Consider the following 19,064-nt stretch of genomic DNA (forward strand, 5'->3'; position numbering starts at 1 on the left):
CTGATAAATCTATTGTTGACAGATTTAAAAGTATGTTTTTCTCTAGAGCGTGATTCAGTGCAAGAAACTGCACGGAGAGTTGCGTGTTTATTGTCTTGCAGTCACTTGCAGATACAGCCCACCCAGGTTACAGATAGATTTGTTCTGGCTGTCACCCTGAAAACTCTAAGAGCCAAGTTGGTGGATTCTAGCACAGGCATCACACCAATAAATCTGACAACCGAAGTTTGTTATAACAAAGAGCAGCTGAGGGGTAAAAGTCTATTGGGATATTTTTTGAGGTGGAGATTCTGCAAGCAGAATTTAGTTCATAATTCCACAGATAACAGGCACGTGAGAATTGAGTCCTGCTTGCTCTCTGTTGTCTGTACTCCCTCCTCAGCATTAGCAGAAATGGAAAGTAATTCAGAAAATATTGTCAGAGAATTTAGCAGATGATATTCAGGAGGGAAAAAGCAGAAATGGGAGGTGGAGGAGAGGATTATGAATCACATGCGAGTAATAACATTTCTTCCTAGTGTGAAGGGAAAAGCAGTTATACAACAGAGAGAAGCACGTAAATGATCAAACCTGTACCAAATATTTATATACAATATTTTCTGGATTTCTTTTTACTTGAAGATTTGGGGAACTGAGAAAAGTAATTAAGAAACTATGGAAGTATACCTATAAAAATTCTATAAGAAATATTTTCTTGTGGAGTACTTGGTTTGATCAAAATCTCAGCAAAGGTCACTCACAAGGAACCTGGTGGCTAATACATTGCAGATTCTCAATGATTCAAGCTTTGGGGACCCATCTGGGCCTCTGAGTCATGAATATTGACCCGTTAAAACAAGGCAGCGGTGTGCTGCAAACAGAGCAAGTTGTCTTTACCCAATAGGTTTTGCTTTGCCTGTTAATAAGAATTGCTACTGTCACTGCCTTATGAAACTCCTAACCTTATCCTATAACCCATGAACAGGAGTAGGTCCTACACAGTTGTATAAGGTAACAAGTAGGGGCTGCTCTTCATTCACTGACGCAAGGCAAAGCATGTCCTGACCATGCAGACTGGCATAGAGTCCTCACAGAACCTCAAAATGGGGGAACACGCACTCACTATAAATCCCAATTCTTCTGCCAAAAGCATGCTCTCCTCACATTTAACCAAGACCTCTGGCATATGCAGACCCTGTGTGTATGTTCTAGCGCAGAATACTGTGAAAGGCACAGATTTGCCCTGCAGCGGAGAGCAGCCAGCAAACCTCTTGGAGGTTTATGGCTTTGGGTAGATTCTGGCTTGCAACTCCCTCTGGACTTCACCTGCTGCACAGGTGGAGGGCCGTGCTTTAGGAGAAAACTCCTCTTTCTGCATTGCTTGCACCCAGTGAAGCTCTTTCTTACAGATCTCTTTCCTGTTTAAGGTAGTCTTGTGTTCGCTGTAACAGCTCTTAGATAACATGTAAGGAACAAAAGGCACGTTATTGTACCAGGAATTTTAAGACGTTATTCACTGCTAAACTTTAGTTGAGATCTGTGAAGAAACACATGCAACATATTTTGAGAATGTGCTATGCCAGGTTACCCTAAGTCACAATGTGTTTAAACAACCACTTTATTGTACCATCTGGTACATGATAGGTTTCTGATAAATATATGCCTGCTGCTTTGACTGTGGGAGGCATACAAGTATGGAAGCTGGATTTTGTCTAAGTCTCAAACAAACAACTTTGGCAATGTGCAGAGGCTTTCTGCAGGTGCAGCAGCAATCCTTCCCCTTAATTTTCCCTCTTCTCCCCTCACTCCCCCAAAAAACAGTGCCAGAACAGTGTAAGGTGAGCTCGGGTTATTTCTATTAGTCAGAGATGATTGTAGATCATACAAATGTACCCAAGTACAAGAGTTGATTTAAGTATAGACAAAAACAGCATTTGCCTAGGGCAGCTGACTGCTGAGGACATTAGCGTCCCTACTTTGGAGAAACAGAGGAGGGAAAGGGACTAGCATTCCAGCAACACATTCTGCTAACCCTCCAAGCTCAACCTCCGGAGTCCTCCGTGGCTGCTCTCCTGACATCTCCCATCTTGCCTCTCCCCTTCTGCTTATATCCGCCTTTCTCTGCTGCAGCAGAAGGCCTAGCCCTGCCCTGTCCCATTCCCTCCCTTCCCACACAGCAGCGACAGCTCGGGCAGGTAAAATCTCTTGCTGTGGAAGTGTACGGGGGCTTTTTGCAAGGATGCACTGGTACACAGTTGCCTGAGACAGTAGGAGGAAGATCTGGTACCAGAAGGGAAGCAGCTGTGGATAGAGAAGCAGGGGATTTCTCACCAGGAAAGGGCAAGCCCCATAGGCTTCTCCCAGTCCCACAGAAACCTCAGAAGCTCTCCAGCTCTCCTTCCTTTATCCACAGCTCCTGAAGCCATTGATCTTTTCCAACCTTCCTCATCCATTTCTCCTCAGAGGTCTATCCTTGGAGCTGTCTCCAAGCTTGCTCTACTTTATACAGGTCATGGCACTATAGTTGCAGCCACACGTTACTCGGTGCAGGCTGCAAAACCTCCCCACAAAACTGGTAAATGCTCGAACTAGTGACAAGATGGAGCTGTGAGATCAACTGTGCAATACCAGATCCAAGCTCACTTGTTTAAATAGACTTTTCCTCAAAGTTTAGTCACACAATATGGACAGCAGTACTGGTGTATATATTGAGTAAATAAGGATCTTTCGGGCTAGTGACTACATCACTGGATAATGCATTAGAAAATACATTACTGAGAATAAGTCCATGTAATGCAGAATGGAACAGATAACTGGGGTCTCTTAACAAAAACCAACTTTGTCACCTTTTCACTCAAACTTCAGATTCTAAGAATTTGCCTCATAAAATCCTACTCTATATTTCAGTCTAGTCTTGTTATGTGAAGTTTTTTAACAAACTAAACCACTCAATACTCCATCAATTCAATGGTTGTCAAGTATATTAGATAAAATACGATAGGAACAACACAATCCCACTGCTATCTACTTTTCAGAAAAATTGCTGTATCAGATCAGGCCAGTGTTCCATCTTGTCAGAGACGTCACCAGCATCGGCCAGTGTTTGACAGGGCTAAGGGAGAGCTTGAGCAAGAGCTATGAAGCATAAGCAATAAATAGCCTTATGACCAAGACGACAGTTAATTTGTATTCCCAGTTAATGAGTTCTTAATTTATATCCTGAAGTGCAAGGGTTGAGCTCTCACAGGACTATATCCTTAGGAAAATAAGTAAGCGTTTCCATTTCTCTTTACTGCAGTTCTTTGCAGTACTATCTGCAAGTTGTTTCATTAATATCTTGTAGCAGTAAGTTCCATCAGTTATTTTACGCTGAATAAAATAAGGAAGAAGACCCTGGCAGAAGTTTTAAAGTTGTTATTTACTTATTGTTCTTTGGCTACCCAGCGCATGAATGTATAGCAAGAAGGTAAACAGAAGAGTCCATTCCATTTCCCCTATCTAATGTTCTCTTACAGAAATCTACGGTGTTTCCTGTTATACGATATTCTGGAAATTAGCTACTTTTAGTTTGTTTAGTCTTCTCTCTCAAGAAGCTCTTTGCTTACTGCTAATCATTTTCCTCATTACTTCTGAGTTTTTCCAATTTCATCCTCATTGAGGTGAGACAAGTAAAACTGAACAGTAGTTCAGGTTAGCACATTGTACTATTCATTTTTATTCACTGAACACTGCTGCCTGACCTTGGTAGAGAATTACGTTGTTCAGATTTGCACCTCTGTCTTTTCCTTAAGTAGTTACAGTTATTTGTGAACACAGAACCACAGAGCTGTTCTCTCTAGCGCACACTGCCTTGCTTTGCTGAAGGGAACATCTTGAACTCTTTGCATACATTGCCTCATTATGACTGATGAAGTAGGATGTGACATACCACTTGCAATTCCCCAGTATAAACAGTTTCAACAGAATAAGAGCTCCCATCTGCCCTGCTCCCCTAAAAGTGAAAACAAAATGAAGAACCAAAGTCATTCACTTTTTCATTCAGAGAATAATAACATTAAAAAGCTAGGACATCCACATTTTTAAGTGGATATCATGCTGAAGTTGCATTCATTTTATTCCATGCCACTGCCAAACAGCAGTTCTCAAAGAGCAACAGAATTCTTACTAGCTTTGGAGAAAAATATATATGAAGGGGACTTGCACCTGATATAATTTTATGTCTACCTGGAGATGTTTTGTCCACAGGCTGGCTTAGATTAGTGTCTTCCACACTGCATTTTGTTATCCGACAGTGCAACCCAGAATTTATCTAATATAAAAAGAAGTGGTATGCTATTTCTTAGCACAACATGGCTGTAATAATAATCTCTGGGGCTCACTGTCATTTTGGAATCCTTTTCTTGACCTGATTTTCTTCTGTAATTAATGAATAGCATAACAGAGTTCACTGACAGTCTCACTTGGACAGCAGTGTATAGGAACCTTTTCACAGGTTCCCCACTGTATCAGAATAAACTGTAATTTTTCTGTTTCCTGTAGCTACTTCCAGACAGTGAATGCCACCAAGGACCTTAGCTACCAGGAATGGAAAAATAATTTATGTCCAAAGCAACAGGGGGAAAAAAAGTCTATAAAAGTGAACCTGAAAATACTATTTTACAGTGATACATCTTAGGAAAAAAAGCTTCCAACACCCAGCTAAGATTTAAGTTATGTAAGTCCAAAGTACTTTGAGAGCTTTAATGGAAAAGACGTAAAGTACTATTTAAAATCAAATGCTATATAGTTCTACAGGAATTTAACCTATTCTATTTCATTTTATTACCACTACTTGATAAGTCTGGGACATTTCTAAGTTACAGTAACTAGAAACCTTATGTGCTTTCACTTAAAATGAGATTACTGAAATGTTACAAAATTTATTACTAAATAAAATACCAAAATAAATTCAACTTTTTTTTTCTTTAGTGGGACCCAGGTTATATCTATGCAAAAACCATCAGCATAGAGACAAAGGCTAGTTCTGGAGCAATGAAGCATTGGAGCTGTATTAATGGAGTATTTGGCCCAGTTTATTTAGCCTTTTTGAGAAAAATGCATATTAACCCGGATAGAGCAAAGCTCTAACTGCACCTCATAACATCAGAGTGTATACTAGAACAGCTGTAGGGGACCAGTTCAACAGTCCATGTGGCTTTAAAAGTCTTTGTAAATGTCCATAGTAGTGGATGGGAGGGAATATATGCCAGTTCTTCTTTCGTATACCAGTCCAACAAATCAAGCAGTTCCTGAGCCATGGCTGCATCTGAACTTAATAGGAGTGTCTCCATGAATTTACTGAATACTGTTTTTCATCCAGTTGTGCTTTTGGAGCCCAGCTGTACTTTTAACCTCCACAACATCTTGTGACAATGAGTTCCACAACTTCAATCAAATGGTCAGTGAAAATCTACTTCCTTTTATTTGTCTTAAATGTACTACCTAATCATTTCATTAGCTATCTCCCAGTTTCGGTGTTATAAGAAATAGCAAGAATTATTTCCTGTTCATATTGTCTGCCTCATTCATGTTTTGTTAGCCCTTGTTAGTGCTCATCTCTTCTCTAAGACAAAGAATCAGAGTCTATTTCAACTACTCTCGCTCAGTAGGAATCCATTACCCTATTACCAATTACCGTAGCCTTGATAATCTTTCTTTCCCTTCTCCATACCTTTTCCAGTTCAGTGAGTTTCTTTCTGAGATACCATGACCAGCATTGTAAAGTATTCAGGGTATACATGCACCAAAGGGTTCAGCGCAGACATTAGGTTTTCATTTCTAATCTTTGTCCTTGCCTTTGTTCCTAATCCAACTTGCCTTTTTAACCACTACAGACAATGAGATGACACTTTCAGAGAATTATCCGCAATGACTTCACAGAAGTACTCTTTCTTCTCAGCTAATTTAGAGTTTATCATTATGTTTATATACTTAAATTTATCAGATATATTGGGTACGGTCATACCCACTACCACTTTGAGCAATAGGCTACAACTTTTCCTAGTTATTTACTGCTCTTCCATTTATTGTCTACTTGATTTCTGGGCAACATGCTGCAGCAGTAGTTTTGGACAGTATTTTTTAGCAATGATGTCAGGCAGCGTTCGTGGCCCCTATATTGCCCATATACTTTACATAGATAAGGAATCCAACTTACTAACACATCTTGCTGTGCATTTAGTTTTCTCTTACAATCTTAATTCTGTCCCCTGTAGATCTTTCAGCTAAGTTTCAAGCAAGTTATTGTTCAATAATAGGCTTTCCAGAATGGATCATATCATATCATATCTTCCCAGACATTTTCTCTCTATATATTCTTTTCCTCTACCTCAGACCCAATTTCCTAGTCTCTGACTGAACCCCATATAGCAGTTTATTATTTAGGTTTGAATATACTGTTCTCCATGGAAAGATGTAAAAAGGTACACACATGTAATGCACACATTATATTAATCCTTATTTTAAGAAACAGATGCATTACTTTATGTCAAATGGAAATATGCTGTATAATTATAAATAGCCTGTTGTGGCAGACTATTGCATAATTCATTTAAAATATATTTATTTATGCATTTAGATATTTATGGAAACCTTTTTTTAATTAATTCTTTCAATACATTCATCAAAGCCTATAAAAGGTTCTTCTACGCACTGGAGGTTTACTGAGAAGAGAAATTTAAAGCTGCTGAATGAGTCTGTTTCAGAAGTATGACAGATCAAAATTGTTTTAGAAAGATGCTTGAGAAGCAACCAGTAACAAGCTTAACCTAACAACCTGCTATAACATTTTGTACCATTTACCTGGGAAAACTTTTATCCTGGGAATAGGAAGCAGTTCTGACATTGCAGATTTAGCTTTGGTGAAGTGAGCCGGCAAAGCATTAGGCTCAGGCAGAGTCTAAATTTCAAGACGATGTTTTTGGCAGGGGGAGATGTCTATCTGATTTACCTAACAAACATTGAAAAGGCATATTTTTAGGCTTCTTTTTTAAGTGATAAGTGCTTCACAGCCTAAACTCACGAGTCACTTCAGGAAACAAAACCTCTTAGTTTATTAAAAGACGACAGATACAAATGCAGGAGAAACCAGAGATTCGTGCCTATCACGCTGCATCACTGCCTACAAACACTCACACAGACACGTAGTTTCGGCTGAACCTTCTCAAGAGCAGCTTGATGCAGACCTCTGGCATGGAAAATTTCAGCCCCTGCCGTCCACGTGTGACAGTTTGAGGTGTAAGAACCTGGTGCCAGCGCTGAACCTGTTGGGCAGTCCAGCAGCCCCACTTGCAACGTCCGGAGACCCCCGCACAGGACAGCGCGGGCAACTTTTAGCACGTGTGCCGGGAAAGCAGCTTCAAGGGAACGCCTTTGAACTCTCCGAAACTAGAACCTTGCTGCCGGCGGTGGGGGCCGACAGAGGTAGCCCTGACAGGCGGAAGACAGCATGGTCAAGAGACACCGTTGCTATGGCAACACTGCTTGGGCGAGACAAAAGAGGAAACCTATGATTAAAAGGGAACGGCTGAAATACGGAGGAAAACGGGCCTACCGACGCTGTGCCAGCACCGGTGACGGTGCGTGCTGTGACAGGCTGACATACACTCGTCTCGTCAAATGCCTGAAGCTGTCAGTCATTTTGTCAAGTGATGATTTCACTTGGTCATTTGACCAAACGCCTAGCGCTCCTAGGCCGCCACGGACTGAAAATAAGTTTGGGGGGGTCTGAATAAAGTCGTCAGATCATTTTGTGAGGGCAAAGCATATCCCAAGGTAGAGGGCCAAAATGTTACGAAATAGCTTGAATGTTTGAATAGACTCAGATAGGACTCAGAAGCCTTTTGCCAGCTCCTAGCATAAGTTTCAGACAAAAAATAGCCTCTGTTAAATAAAAATAAATAAAAATAAGAATATTTTTTGCACCTACAGGACTCAAACCTGAACAAAATACTCACAAACTCTTAAGCATTGTTTCTTGTGTGCTTTTAGCAGAAGCACTCGCAGCTTGCGTAGCCCTGACTGTGAGGAACTCCATGGCACAAGAGCAGTCACCAGCGTTGTCTTTGTGAATGGATCCAGGCAGAAGGACTCCCTTAAAAGCACCCATTTGACTTAACGGAAACTTGGAGGACGCAAGCTACTGCAAATTCCCTAGGTAAGGCTGAGTCACCTGCACAGAAACTCAAAACTAACGTTGATCTGATGTCCAGACCAGCTGGTAAGAAAAGAATATATGGCAGAACCTGACCTAAATTAAAACAGTTGCCATCCGATATTCCCGTCAAATGATCACACAGACAGTCCCCAAGCCACTTAGCTTGTGTACTCCTTTCTGCAGGAGTTTTTACTTTCTACACACCGCTTCTAGACAGAAATGAAACCAATTTCCTTACACAGACAAGATCTCCCATGTCGTTAGTTTTCAGGTCACTCTAGAGTACTAGAGGCTCCTATATCAGTACTCACTGTTAAAATCACAAATAAAGGCACGTAAAAGAAAATACAATGAGGGGGGAAAGAAGGGTTATTATCTATACAGTTACATGTAGCTCTCATGACTGTTTGCTTTCGGAACTTCTTCCGAAACATTTTCACAACACTTTTGAAAAGAATGGAAAATAACAGCCCTGTTTTATAGTATGCGATCTATATAGAGAGAGATTAAGTGAATTACTGAAGATCACTCAGGAAGTCTGTGCTGGAGCAAATACTTGTATTTCTCGCATTCCTGTTCTGCACCTATGGAAAGGGTTAGCGTTCCCTTAGGCACAGGTACTCTGCAGCATTGTAATATACATTGTGAAAATAAGACTGCAGCAAGCACAGAGCATTACACAGAGAATGGGTTGATTTTTTTTGTTGATTTTGTTTTATGTTGGTCCCAATGCTCTTTCAGAAAGTAAAATAAGTTATTCAGGCCCTGCTTTTCCATAATCTCAAGGGTGCTTGGTGTGCGGATAAGCCATCGATTTTTGTTCTCAGTCTGTTACAGTCACATACATGCAGTAAAAGTAATTTCCTCGGGACTAATATCACTTGTTCTCCAGGGTTTTTTCTTATGAAAACTGAATTTTGAACAATCCTTGTGTAACCTTTGCTATTAAGGTTACAAGAGATTGAGATCCATTCTTGAGATGAGCAGAGTATAAAATTTTGCTTCTGTAAACTTTCCTGACAAAGTTCTTTATGTGAAGGAAAGGATGAAGCTTTATGAAGCTGAGAAAATTTCCAACTGAACCTAAAAAAATCTTTAAATTACCTCCCCTCTTGGTTTGGACATCCAAAGCACTGAATTCTCTGTTTAATTTTCACTTTCACTCTAAAGTTATTAAAATTCAGATTTTAGAAGAACATGACTTTTCCCCTCTTACAACAGTGTGAAATGTTTCACTGTTATATGCTAAATGAGAGACAAAAATGGTCTTAAATGTAAATGTTTTCCTATCCTAGGCTTTATAGAGCAGCATGCAGGAACATAAGCCTTTACATGAGGAAGATTGGACTGAAACTTTAATTAAATCATAAAAAAATATTTGCACATTTGGACTATAGGCATTTGTCCGCATAGCTAAAGCAGTATGCAGGTAGATGCATACCACTTCTTGGGGTATAGATAGACCACTCTGACCCAAACAAACCACACAGCATAGCAGAGGTTACGTTCCTAAGGAAAAGTTGATGGCTTCAGACTGCTCTTCTAAGATTTAATAAAGAAAGCCTACCCAACCCTGAGCACAAAAAAAGAGCAGAGCCCTCCCTCCCCCACAGCCAGCTTGTAATGTTTTAGTACATCGGAAAGTAAGGTCTTAGGTAGGACATCTGACCTCGCTGAATATTGATCGTTTACTTGTCAACTTTGCATTATCAGTGGCAAGATAGGTTTTCCTCATTAAGGGACTTTGGTCATTACCGTGTGCAACACCGCTGTGATGTGACTACAAGGCACAAAAATCAGATGCCTGCCAACTGCTAAGTGGTAAAGCTTTATTTGCAGGTGGTTAGCTGCAGTACATCCATACTGCTGTCACCAGCTGAAGTGAACTTCTGAACAGCAAGGCCTGGGGCATAATATAAGAGGTGGTAAAGGACAGCTGATGGGTAGGAGCTAGTTGGAGTGCTGCTGCGTAGCCCATAGCATTGCAGGGTATATTTATTCTTGCTGCGAAGCCCATAGCATTGCAGGGTATATTTATTCTGAGGTGGCCAAAAGTAAGATTTTCTCAAAAATTTACTTTGTGTTCCTTTTGAAAAAACAGGTAGAAGAGGATCAGGACCTGGATCTTCCTGTCATTCACATTGAACAAGCTTCTCTCTGTTTGGAGATGCTATTTAAGGTTCTTGAAAGCTTGTATAAAAAGAAATAGTTACATTATTATCGTCTTAAATGTGACTACTAGCTCCCATTAAAAACAAAACAAATTTCTGGAATCCTCAAAACATCCCTAAGAAACGCTGTCCACCCCTATCAGTTCACACAGCATCTCATTACGTCCCAGAAGGACAGCTCTGAAAGCACTGTGGTGGTATTCAGGGACAATCACCCCTCCGTATTTCCTGACCAAGGATGGGCTCAGAGATCAAATCGTTGGGTTGCAGGTCCCCTCCCCGATCCAGGGTGTCCCCAGGAGCCAGCCTAGCCTATGTGCGTTGGTACTGGGTCCAGCGCATCCCGTATACCCTTATACCATCTCATGCTACCAGCGTATCCTCGTAGACTCTTCCAAAGAGAGGAGGAGCTCTATGGAAATACAGGTCTGTTATATCATTTTGTGCCTGTGAAGGGTTTAGGACAGGAGAAGATAGTTCAAGCCCCCTGCTTTGCGTACCTTAAACTTGCTTGCCACCTCACTTTCATCTGCATGATTCCTAATAGCACGGAAAGCAGACAGGAATAGGAAAAGGGAGGCATTGCTATAGCCATTTGTGGGCTCCACTGTGGGAAGAGCAATATCAGTGTGTGACCAGGAGCTATCCACTGCATGATTTTTATCTACTATGCAGGAGAATGAATGTCCTATCCAAACTGCTTGCACATTCATCCAGCAGGACCAAGAACATCAAAAGAGAAAGTACAGTACATTGTGAAACAGTTCTTTTCCCATAGGGAGCAAAACACATTCCCAAATTATACTGGTAACAATAAACCCCCGAAATAATATAGTACATCTCTCTCCAGTGAACAGCATCATTCTGTGTTCTTTAGAGCTGAGTGGAATAAAACTGCACAGAACAAAGGTTTCAAGTTTCCTTTTTTTGATGCTCTCAGACCTGAGCAAAAATAATTAATTTCTCTACCTCCACAAAGGGTTTTGGCAGTTTTGCCACCAGTGGAACACAGTAATTGTCAGTAAGAAGACAGCCAATTTTCACAGACAAACCAACACACAAAGAAACCAAACAGCGCACATGAGGACACCTCCTCTCATTCATTTGAGATCCACTTGGGGATAAGAAACTGTTTTGTTTTACTTTTTAAAGTAACACTGGGCACAAGTCTTAACTCTCCTCCTCACTATTGAAAGGGGTATCTGAGGGTAGGAACACATCCCTGCTGCATGCAGCATGAATTACACGCCAGATCCTGCTGCTTTACACTGGGGCTAGAAAGCTTCAGTCCTCTCTAGTCTGGGTATTGCTTCCTACTGGCAAACGAGAAGCAATAAGGAATGCTCTTCCATGGCTGCAACACTTCAGGCCAGACCTTCCAAAGCTTGGTCTGACAATGCATGGGTCAATCAGGCCCTATGCCCAACAGACACCTCAGGCCTCAGCCTCCCTGTAGAGACCATTAAAGCCCTTCTTGCAATGCTGCTAGTGATTTGGAAAACTGCAGCGCATGGATGGAGGCTGCTAACTCTGTATTAGAGGTAATGAAGATTTTCCAGTACTTTCTGTTCTGAGATACCCACCTTGAGTTACTTTACCAAATTGTAACCTGCCAGGCAACAGTCTTCACAGAGGGTATTGCCCTGAGGATGAGCCCACCCACCAGGGGTTCAGCTAAAATATCTCAGACATTGCTTATCAAAATCTATGGTACTGCCCACATTAAAAAAACCTTATAATCATTTATTTGAGAAGCTGTAAGTATTCTTGTACTGAAAAACAGGAACCTGAAATATGACAGTGAGGTAGGGGGAGGTGATACTGCCCTAGTTCCAGAGATGTGCTCTTAGTTTGAGTTTGGCTAAGGGTTAACCTCAACAGAAAAAGGAAAATTGCAATTCACTAATGCAGAGTGACATGTTCCTTGTTACCTTTGGGCAGCTACATCTGAGCTGAGCCTCCTCCATCTTTGTGGGTTCCCGATGACAACTAGAATAAATGCTTGCATCGCCACTGAACAAATGTCACTGCAGAGTTGGAGGTGATGAATAGGATTTCTCCCTAAAATTGCAGGTTCTGGCCACCAGGGACTACTGAGAAACCAGGAGTGGGAGCAGAAGAAAGAGGGAGTCTGTTTTTTTCTCGAAACTTGACTTACCTGAGGCCTCAAGAGCTTGAGGAAGGGAAAATATGCCAAATTAAAAGTCAGAGGGATGGGAACTCCTAGGAGATGGAGAGTGGGAATGAAGAAGTAGGCAGCATTAGGAAGTGCAAGGAACTGTGAGGCAGGCAGGACTGAAGGCAGGCAGGGAAGAAGGGAGGAGAGATGCTGTTTAGGACAAGCCCAGAAGGCAATGGCCACTACAGCAGATTTCCTTTCAGAACCTGCTTTTCTTTGCTGTCCACTCAACATCTATGTCACAGTGAGCTCCTCCAGGCCCTCCCAGCATGTAGCTGCTAGTAGCCCTCCACTGAAAGAAGACGGTACCATCAACAATAGATCCTAACGCTGCAGCTGACCCACTTGTGTATGGGAAGGGCAGAGGACAGAGGAGGTCAATATAATTTCATAAGGTTATTTCATTTTTCAAATGCTAAGTATTGTTCAGAAATGCAATCAGATAACACCACTAAAACAAGCCAGACCAGAAAGAATTCCACCACATTCCAAGAACTCTGCCTCTTATACATGCTGAAGGCTACAGCCTGCTTATGAAAAAATTAGTATGTAGTCATGCAATTAAAGATTCTATCAATCTGTATACAGAGGAGAACCTTATGCAAAGCATGTACTGGTAGGACTTAATTCTGGCATCCCCTAAGGTTTGTGGGCTTGACTTCAGAGCCTTATTTTTCTGACATTTTGGAGATGCTATTTGCTTATACGTATATATGTGTATAGATATATATACATGTATGTTTATGGGCCCTACCACAGTCATGAGAAGAATAAAAATTGTAAGAAACAGTTCTGCTCCTTAGCTTCTGCGGCAATTATGTTTTCATCCGTGGTCAGCCTCTTTGCAAGGGGGCCTTCTTCTATCCTGGATTTGCCATCAGATATTAGGATTCTCTGTGGAACACATCTCATGCTTACTCAGCAAATCTTGTTATTTTTTTCTCAGGGAGGCTGCTCATAGGTACTCCATCACTCTGACATTTTTCAGCCAGGATAATGATAGAGCAAACAAGCACAGTAGCTGACTCAGGAGGAAGGTGTAAGATTGCAAAGTGGCTGAGCACAGAAACTACTGTTTGTTTAAAAACAAAAAACGAAAAACACCCCCAACACACACAAACACTAGAACAACATCTTTCACATTATAAACAACCACCTTTTCCAAAATCAGAAATGACCTCAACACTGAGCAAAGGATAGCATCCAAACCCACAAAAGTACATAGCAATAACTGAAAAGATAGCAGCAAAGATGGCAGCAAATAAGTCTTTTAGAGGCAGATGAGATGGCTAGGAGATAGCAGCAACTGGAGGATCAGATGTGCATGACTGTAAACAGGTCAGGAGGAAAGGGTCATGTGGATTTTGGGAAAGGCTGCTTCTTTACATATTTGTCTGTATGCAGGAAACCTCCTATCTGAAACAGTAAACAATTAAATATTGAAGCAAAGGGTCTAAAAATGGGTCCCATAATGGTTAATACACTCCTTTTTTTTTTTTAACCACAAGCTATTTTATTAATATAGTTCATATTATAAAGTGACACACAGCCTTATGTAGGGATCATTTTTATCTTCCCTCTCTATGATATATAATATCTGCCATAACTTGAATACAAGCTGATACTTCTTTCATCATAACGATAGTTGTATTTTTTTTTGAACACTGAGACTGGTGTGATTTATTTTACACAACTGCAAATGGTAAATTAAGATTTTATTAAGACCTAGGATAGTTTATGGCATTTTGGTGTACTTTTCAGGTCACAGGGTCCTTCATTTTGATTATTTTCTTGTAGCTACTATATTAATTCTTAGTCATTGCCTAAGAAATCTAAAAGAATACCTTTTAATAACCTCAGTACACCTCTCAGTTGCACCAGTACAACTTTAGCATCTTGGTATTACAGAGTAACGGAATGAGATGACAACTATAGTGTTACTGCTAATGTAACTCTGCAAAGCAAAATTTTCAGAAGCACCTCTATGTTTCACAAATTTAAGTTATTTTTGTATAAATAAGGTTTTCACTGGGCCAAAAACAGAAAAAATGAGGAATTTGGATACACAGCTTGTCAAATAGATCGTTCAGTTTTGGATATGGAAGAGCAAGCCAAGTTGTTTCACCAGCAAGCACAGTCACAACAGCTATAATGAACTAAACCAAACCATGACTTTCAATGTCCAGAAGCAACAGAAAGTTTGATACTTATACCTGACTGAGAAATGGAAGCTGATTAGCTCTCTGTGTCAGCAGATATTATGCAGGGTCACATGTAACAGCTCCTCAGAACCACAGAATAACAGAGGTGGAAAGGGACCTCAGAAGATCATCTGGTCCAACTCCCCACTCAAGGCAGGTCCAGCATCGACATTAGGTCAGGTTGCTCAGGATCTGGTACAGCTGAGTTTCAGATCTTACAAATGTTATACCATACGTAGTTAGGAATGTTCAAAAATAATGATTTACCCCCCTGTCCTAAATTATACTGCCTCCAGTGCCAACTTTCAGCATAAGCAATATAGTAGGAAGGCCATTTTGGCATAGAAGGCAAGAGTTTGTATTAGTCTTGAAATCTGTGCCACAGTGCTGGACTTCATTTATTAAAGTATCACATCAGGAAAGTTTTTTCCAAGGACAGTAGCAGAAAGGAATCAATGATTTGAGGCAAAAAATCTGAGAGGCACCTTGACAGAGTTCCTCATGCACTGGTGATTAAAACATATCTGAGAACCTAAGCTCAAATAAGGTCAAAAGCAAAGCTCCTATTAACTGCAGTAAATCACCAAAAGACCCTTTCAACTCCTCAATCCTACTCCCCTACATAAAAGGCAAAAATTCTTGCTGACTTTGGTGACACAGGATCAGACCTTTTAAAAGCAACTTAGGTGGAGGGGAGGAGGGGTTCTCGTCCTCACCCGCACGAGCACAGGTGTTTTAAATTTCACTTTGGAACAACTTTTTATGGTGAAATTATAAATCCCTGAAAAATTAGCTTTGTACTGGAATTGCTGACAGACTGTTTTAAGTAGAATGCCACAAACAGCACTGCCATAATGATTAGCTGAACAGGCTGGTTACACTGGGCTTGTCCACTCTCCACGATAGCAAAAATTCATTTGATTTTCAATACGGCAACTCTCTTGAATCAATATTTTGTACTACATATTCCGTTTGAAGTAATTGCATAACTAGTACAGTATTATTTTACTTCAGTGTTTTATTTTTAGAGCTCACATAACATAATTAGGTACATTTTAGGTCAGTTTGGCATACAGTTTAACTGTAGCTAGAATTTAACTGTTTGCATTAGAGTTAGATCTAGAGTCAGATCTGCGTGGGTATGTATGCACATGTGAGAATACACCTCTGTATAACTGCAGTTCCTGATATTCATTTCAAATATATGACCTATGATTCTGTGTGCTTTTTCTTTTAAAGGGGACTGATTTTCAGGATGTGCTGAGTGTTGTCTTTAGAGGCATGCAGCTGTGGAGGTATTCAGGCTCAGCAGTCATTTTTTAAAGGTTAGGTCATATCACAGATCTCTCTATCTTTCTCTTTCATTCTGCATCTTCCTGTGTATACTTACTGGTCTGCACGGAAAAAAACAGGAATATAAAAGCTGAAACATGCCTCAGCTCCTCAAACGTAAAACAAACTCCTGTTTCTTCTTGGAATCAGCCTCATAATAACTCATCCAGCCCTATCTGTATTATGTCTCTCAGGTTCCACAAAAATTGAAATCACCATGGCAGTGGAGAGTCTTCAGGGTTCTTTAAAGCAGAAATACCTCTACTTCCTTCTTAAATAAATGCTATATTTTAATCAAGGTAAACTGACTAAAGAACTTCAAACAAGGTATTGCACAGAGAAGAAGCCTTTCAAAGACAGGTTCCACTTCTATACAGGTGTGTTGCGTTTTCCATCTACCCCTAAATCCTCTCACCCAATTATCCCCAGTGAAAGGGAATCACTCTCAAAGTTCCCAGTTTTCCTCTCTGGTAAACAGACATGACGCTGGATCGTCACCTCACAGGGCCACTTGTAGGGTTGCTAAAGTAATGACCCACCATGATTTGGCCCTGTTAGGGCTCACTGCCTTAGGATCACCCATCCAGGCTGCTTTGCTCCCTCTCATGCCATAATCCCTCCTCTTCCAACCTCACAGCTCAGTTCAGCAGCCCTGAAAATGCTGCAGAGCCTTCCTCCTCTTCTTTCACCCTCGCTCCTCCTCCAGTGATCACAGCTGCAGCCAGGCCACGGGACTAGAGAACCAGAAGGCAGCCATGCCCCTGAGCCATTACATAAGCATTTGCCCCTAAGAGGAGCCTTACTAGAAAGCAGTCCTCTCTGCACCCGTCACCTGTGGTCATCACACTGGGAAAGCATCACCTCCTTTCCACGGCCAGGGGACGGGTTGCGTGCTGTCACTTGACCCCATGCAGGAGTTGAAAGCTGAAAGGTCTGAAATAGCATTGTGACCCCAGTATTGGAAAAGTCCCACAGCAGGTGCAAAGGGCAGATCTGACTGCCAGATCCATACCTAATTAAGGTCATGTGAAAGGGATGTGAAAGGCTACCACAGATTCACAAGTCTACATCTGGCACCACTGTCTGGCTGAGATTTACACAAGTGTATCAGAGCAGAATCTGCCCCAGCAGACAACTTCTAACCTGTCCAAACAGGAACAAAAGCCCTCTCATTCTTGTTTTCATTTATTTTCCTTTTCAACTGCTGATGGTGTTATTGGCACTGCGTAAAGCAGTAAGGAGAGCTGAGTTTCACTGCTGTCTTATAAGTTTTGGTATCAACATTAAGTTCCAAGGTTGTGAATCCGTTTTCAAGGAGAAGTATTTCAGTTCAGGCTTCCTCACACAGAGGCTCACAGATATATAAGAATTTTCATTTTGAGGAAACAGCATTAAGTTTATGAACATCACCCCAGAGCACAGTATCTGAATACCTTATTTCAAGAAACTCTTTGGTTGAGTAAAATCCTGAATTCAGTGGGAGTTTTGCCACTGACTTCAAGAGGGGAGGATTTCACTGGTTTTATCTCCTGGGAAAGAGAAAAAAGTAAAATCCAAGAACATTAACCATCTAAACAGCGATTACCTAAAAACAGTACGTAAAAAACACCTGGTAAAAATCAAACAAAATCTCTGCGTTACCAAAGGGAATGAAAATTGTTAAAGCAAATTCTCATGCCTGATCATTTATACTGGGATCAGCTTACAGTTTTCTCCAGGCAGTGATTAAACAAATTGCAGTTCTCTTCCATTTTCCTTGGCTGTTGACAAATGATGAGCGTGTGTAGAAAAATGGAGGGCAGTGAAAACAATCACAAGGGGTACCTCTTACCAAAAAAGAACTAGATTCAGCAACCCAGTGAAGCTATTTGAAACCTTTAGGACTTCCTTGAGGTATCACCACATGCTTAAAATGCATGCCAAACTGTGATTCCTGGATAGATAGGCTCTCCTAAAGCAGGACCAAAAGCATTTTCAAAATACACCCTTCCAGAGTAACAGTAGTAACAACCGGATTCAGCCTTATTATGGTTAAATGTAAAAGCAAATTCAGTTTGGGGTTTTCATGGAAGCTTTGACGTATAACTGGAAAAGAAAATAAATGAGTATGAAATATTGCTGAGTGACAGTCTGAAAGTGCTAAAGGACTGCTAAAATCTCCAATCTGCTACAAAATATGAAGTTTTAAGTCAAGTCGGAGCTAAGCGAATAGCAACAAATAGATCAAACATTTTAATACCAGTAGCTAGATTTTTTCTAAGTAATGTATTTAGAAATATATTGTCATGTTACAGAAGTCCCTATCCTTGAGTCAAAGTGAGTATGGCAAGAACTTGCAGGAATCTTAAGAAAAAGCCCAGTTTTCTTTTCTTCAAGTCTGCAGTGGACACCCTGTAACACCTTGAGCAAGAAGGTGAACCTGGAAAGCAGCATGAAAGCTTCCCACACACCAACGCACAGTGGATCTCCAGTCAAGGAGACCTGCAGGAGATGACTGGCTGCTGGCTTTATAGACTGGACTGGAATAAATCCTCCAAGTACTAGGTCTGAGAGCTGGCCTACAGGCAATCCTTGAGAACCAGCTTGGGAATTTACCATGCTGTAATCATAGAAGCCAAACTGCTAACTGGCAGCCCTTCCAGTTCTGAATTTCTCATAGATAGCTCTTTTGTGCGAGTCACAAAAATCTCATTTTTGTTGCCAATCACTAGGTGGCACAGTCCCCGTATACAATTGGCTGTATACGTTGGTGTAATGGCTGCCCAGGTTTCCCTCACAGATCTGGTATATCTGGCATGCTAGGGAGTACTGTAAAGGTTATGTTTTTTTTGTTTTAATCAATGGGCAGTGACCTCCCTGGGGCAAATTTTTACCATCCTCTGAGCATTGGTTTGGGATTTTTGCAAATCTTGGGCAAACTACAGGCTTGTTTTATTGTTTTTTGTGTTACTGTAATGAGATTCTTCTGCTACCTGATCCTGTCAGCACATCTTAGAGCTGAGATGATA

This window comes from Struthio camelus, chromosome 1 (genome assembly GCF_040807025.1).
Source record: "Struthio camelus isolate bStrCam1 chromosome 1, bStrCam1.hap1, whole genome shotgun sequence".
Lineage (NCBI taxonomy): Eukaryota > Metazoa > Chordata > Aves > Struthioniformes > Struthionidae > Struthio > Struthio camelus.